The 5,667-nt window shown below is 32.5% G+C and overlaps 2 pseudogenes; both read right to left on the bottom strand.

Moving 5' to 3' along the window:
* LOC149190523 (pathogenesis-related protein PR-1 pseudogene) lies at positions 1–752 on the bottom strand (annotated as a pseudogene).
* A 3,648-nt stretch (positions 753–4,400) lies between these two features.
* Positions 4,401–4,862, bottom strand: LOC149190522 (pathogenesis-related protein PR-1 pseudogene; annotated as a pseudogene).
* Between the last annotated feature and the right edge of the window lie 805 nt (positions 4,863–5,667).

Below are 5,667 nucleotides of genomic sequence, written 5' to 3'. Positions count from 1 at the left end.
TAAGAAATCGTTGTACTTATTACAAGTGCAAAAAATATTCATATTGAAAGAATGAGTGTAATATGAGGAAGAATGTTCGTATTTAAATATACGTTCGCGTGTAAATTTCAGTAAGGCCTGCTTGCGATGTAGTTCCCTGGTGGATCATAATTGCAGGTTATGAAAGTATCGCCTGAATCGCATATAATCTTGGCGCAACCAACATTGGCGGTGGTTCTCCATACAACCTGAGTGTAGTGAGTGCAATCAGGTCCGGTGCAAATATTCTTGGCATAGTCAAACCATTTCTTCTCATCTATCCACGCAGCCACTGCCTGCGAAGGGGTCCAACCATGGCCGCTTCCCCAGAATATGTTCTCTCCGAAGGGGCTGTCCGAATGTTGTAGGAGGCAGTCGCCCCTTCTCTGTCTTGCATAATTGCGCGCATAATTTGCAAGTTTGCGATCCCATTGAAGAGGACCAACTCCCACCGCATTTCTTGCTTGATTGTGTGGAACCAAAAAGCCATCGATAAACGCGGCAGTACCGTTCATGTCTGCAGCATTCACCGATGACATTGCCGTCATCATAATGAGAACGAAAATGGAAATGGAAATGTTGCAGTGGCTCTTCAACAACGTGGTTATCCCCATGAGTATTGTGAATCGCCCGGGCTGCTGAATTTAGTACTAGTATCCGAATAAAAATACTAACTTCCTTCTGCTTCTTCGCAAATATGTGTATAACTAGCAAGCTATATCTGGAAGATGGTCTTTTTCTCTCTCCAACCACTGTGTATAACTAGCTCAAGCTGTATCGGTATATATAGCCACAGCCACACATGTTATTCATCAGCATTAGCTTTTACTCTAACCGGAAGGAGGACGAAGCTGCAATTTCTATTCCTTTGATCGTAAGGTAACGCTTGACGATTATCAGAGCGTCCACATAACTTCTTAATTTCACATGTTTGTTTGTGTCATACTCTATGTATTTGAATTTCAAGATACCTCTCTGCAGATTGCTAGGTGCTCGCTCTGTTGATATTGACGATCGATATGCGCAGACAAAAGTTGAAATATGAATACCTGCCCGCGCACGTTATCATTCTCCGCCGGAATATTCAACACCGATACGAAATTAAATAACTTCCACGCACGCCAAAATTCCCGATGTGCATTTTAATTATTAAGTGAAGCTTCAATCAAGTGAAAACAGGCGAAGCTTAACGTGTGATTCACAAAAATATTTTCTATCAGACGAGCACAACACGTTATTCACATTATTATCTTGTAACACACCGGCATAGGGGAGGTCATTCATGAATATATATATATATATATTTTGCGCAACCTGATTATTACCAATTAGTAAGTCAATATTATTTTCGTTATTTAGGACCCCGTTTCCCGTATGTGTTTTATGTGTTTCATTCCATGAGTAAGGTAACATTTTTTTGAATATCTTTTTCAATAAATATGATTCCCAAAGAATGTAGATAAATATGTGAAGTGTAAAATAATATATTTTCAATGCTTCGTATGGGTATGCATGCACTTAATTTTATATTCTAGTTTAAGTATGAAATTATAGCCACCAAAGTTTTTTTTAGTGCTAATTTTCCAAGTATGCTTATATTGGTGCCATAACACGTTATGGCTTCCAATTAAGGAGTAAATTGAGCATAAATCAAAATCACTATGAAAATGAGATATTTCCCTATATCAATAATTCTTACAGCTTAGTGGTCGACTTCCATTAGGCTACAATGATGGCATTGGTTATCAAATAACAAGGTAGATACTAATTCAAGACTCATGCATGATTGAATAGGTGGATGCTAAGTATAGAGTCATGAGTGATTGACATCCATGGTTGGAAGATTAGTAAAGAGGATTGTTGTATTTTCCACCACAGTTTATTTTTCTTTTTGAATGTTGAAGTTTCAATCCTTCATGCTTTGTGGCTGCATGACATGACATCTACTGAACAATGGGTGCTTACTCTCTTTGTAGGAGGACTATTTTGCAACCAACCTTCATGCCTGCATGACATGACATCCATTTAACAATGGGTTCTTACTCTCTTTGTAGGAGGACCATTTTGCAACCAACAGCTGACTAGTGGTGAATATATCATCATACATCAATTGGTTTTATGTGATTTCTCAAAATTGGGGTTAATTGGTGGTTTTTAACCCTTAATTCGCGGTTAGAGTTGTTCTTAGTCAAGTTTTACATTGAATACCTTAGCTATCAAGATTAGGTATAACGACTACTTTTGAAATCAAAAAGTAAATTAATTATATATGTTCCATTTATATATGGCTCGTCTCGCTCCCATTTCTTGTTGAAAGGGAAAAGTGTGTTTGCAAAACACAATGAATACATGGGTCATTCAAGAAAATATGAAGAGTCTTAATATTTGACACATTAATTTTTCCTATAGTAAACAAAAATCAATGCAATTTAAATTCTTGACATGAGTAATATTCATGGGAACACAATAATCATATTAATTAATTTTGTTGCTCATGTGTATTTTTATTCTATCCAAAACAAATTTTGATAAAAATAAAAAATAAAAAATTGCTTGATTATGTATATAAAATTTAGTAAACTTTAAAATGAAAATAGTAAAAAAACTATTCATATAAATTAACTAATTTTATAATTAATAGTGTGTTGACATATGTTATGTTTAGTGAGAATTAATTGAAATTCAAATATATAATTATAATAGAAGAATTTAGTGGATAAACCTCATTAAATAGAGTATTGAAGTAACATGAAGAGTCTTAATTATATTGAAGTATTTTTAGACAAGAAATAAATATCATTCAATAAATGATGAAACAATTTGAACTCTTGATATAAGTAATGTTCATCAAGAAGACAATCATCATATCAATTAATTTTACTATTTGTTTGTGTATCTATTCTATTTCAAATAAAATTTCAACAAAAAGATCTAGTTGTGTTATTTTATTTTAATATAATTGAGTTAATTTCAAAAAATTAACTCTATAATTCATAGTATGTGAACAAAATTATGTTAAAAATATAGTTTTCTCCTCTTTTTTTTTTTAAATAAAATTCAATCAACTTATAAAAATATTATTGATGAAAATAGCCATATATAATTCATATTATGTTAACATAGGTTATGGTTCTTGATTTTATTTTTATTTTTTCGGCTTGACCAATAAAAGATTTGAATCTTGAAGATCATAATTTAAATAATACTTCATAACCAAGTCATAGATCTATCAGTGAATCTTTATTTAAAGTGATATTATCTCAAATATATAAAAATATTAATAAAAGTCTTATTCTCTTTATTAAATGGAAAAATGATTTTATTTTACTTTATTTATTTATATTTAAACACTTCAAAACATATTTATTTATTTAAAATAGAGTAATTTAAATAATTATGAAATCATAATAAAAATATATATGAAACTTATTATGATAGGTTAAATTTAATGATTATGATGATTTCAAATAAGATATTTTTAAGCGTTTCATTTTTATTTTTATTTTTTTGAGTTTTCAAAGTTGTTTGAAAAACGATTTTCAAATTCTGTCATTTTTCTAAAATTTTCAATCTTTTAGGTTTTTTTTTTTAAACCCATTCTTTTGCCATAATTTTTAAAATTGCTTTTAAATATTATGCTATTTTGTGTTTAAATTTATGTTAAAGCTAAAACAATAATTTCATAGAGATTATAACTATAATCTCTAAGTGAAGTAACCTAACTTCTAAAACAATAATTTTATAGAAATTATAATTATAATCTCTAAGTGAAGTAACCTAACTATCTTAACTTATGGTCATGAATTAAATAATTAAAAAAAGTGTATTCATATGTATTTTATATTTTGGAAATAAGATATCAAATAAACTTAAAAAAATTAAACTAAAAAACATATATTTATTTTACATTTTCAAAATTACATATCAAATAAACTTTTAAATAAAATAAATAAATTATATTAATTATAATAAAAATATGAATAAATATTCAATTCCAATTTTAAGCTATCGGAAAAATTGCATTAGAATAAATACCCAATTCCAATTTTAAGCCGATATGAATTGAAATATGAGAAAAATTGTATTAGAATAAATACCCAATTCCAATTTTAAGCCGGTATGAATTGAAATATCAGAAATTGTATTAATGGCAACGGTGTCAAAAGCCAGGTCTTTTAAAGAATAAGAAATAAATACGTGCAAATACTGTGAAATTTACTTATCAAAGAATATTTATATTGAGATAATATGAAATGTTTCACTGTACTTGTACGTACATGAACAGAGAATGAATGAATATTGAGAGAAATCGCGATAGTAGCGTTGAAGGTTTGGTGTTCATATCTTATATATTTACAGGATTCCTTTAATTTCATTTCATTTCAGTATGGCCTGGCTGCTACGTAGTTCCCTGGTGGATAATAATTGCACGTTATGAAAGTATCACCTGAGTTGCATATAATCTTGGCCCATCCAACTTTGGCCGTGGTCCTCCATACAACCTGAGTGTAGTGAGTGCAATCAGGTCCAGTGCAAATATTCTTGGCATAGTCAAACCACTTCTTCTCATCTATCCACGCAGCCACTGCCTGCGAAGGGGTCCAACCATGGCCGCTTCCCCAGAATATGTTCTCCCCGAAGGAGCTGTCGGAATGTTGTAGGAGGCAGTCGCCCCTTCTCTGTCTTGCATAATTGCGTGCATAATTTGCAAGTTTGCGATCCCATTGAAGAGTACCAACTCCCACTGCATTTCTTGCTTGATTGTGTGGGACCAAAAAGCCATCAATAAACGCGGCAGTAGCATTCATGTCTGTAGCAGTCACTGACGACATTCCCATTCCCATGATCATAATGAGAACGAAAATGCAACACATGTTGCAGTGTCTCTTCAACAACGTGGTTGTTATCCCCATGAGTATTGCGAATCGCCGGCGTTGCAATAATGCTAGTTTCTACTTCTTCTTCTTTTAGATGATCTGAATAATAATACTAACTTGCTTCTGCTTCTTCGCATATAAGTAATCAAAGCTATCCTGGGTTATATCTGGAAGATGGTCTTTCCATCTCTCCAACCGCTGTGTATATATACTAATATAGCCACCAGCATTAGCTTTTCGGAAGGAGGACGAAGCTGCAATTTCTATTATTTTGACCGTAAGGTAAGATAACGTTTATGATTATCGGGAGCGACCACATAACGCTTACTTTCACATGTTTGTTTGTGTCTTACTCTATTTACTCTATGTCAAGATAGATAGCTCTCCACATAACGCTTGCTTTCACATGTTTGCTTGTGTCTTACTCTATTTACTCTATTTCAACATAGATAGCTCTCCAGATTGGTAGGTGCTGACTATGACTATGCGTATGGGTATGCGCAGACACACGCCGAAATATCAATACCTGCCCGCGCACGTTATCATCCTCCGCCGGAATGATATCAATACCGGCCCACGCACGTTCTCATTCTCCGCCAGAGTATTGAACAACCATATCAATTTTAATAACTTCAATGCCAGATTGCCCGATGTTCATTTTCATTACTAAGTAAAGCTTCAACCAGGACAAAGCTGAACACGTTATTCACATTAATATACGAAGGTAAGATAATCATGGGGTTATGTTATAGAAGGTAAGTTCCAATAAATT

The sequence above is a fragment of the Pinus tabuliformis genome, chromosome 3_1, assembly GCF_031772625.1.
Source record: "Pinus tabuliformis cultivar Carrire ecotype Pingquan chromosome 3_1, CPIR1, whole genome shotgun sequence".
NCBI lineage: Eukaryota > Viridiplantae > Streptophyta > Pinopsida > Pinales > Pinaceae > Pinus > Pinus tabuliformis.
The sequence above is the reverse complement of the archived record's forward strand: the minus strand, read 5'-3'. Positions and strand labels throughout refer to the sequence as shown.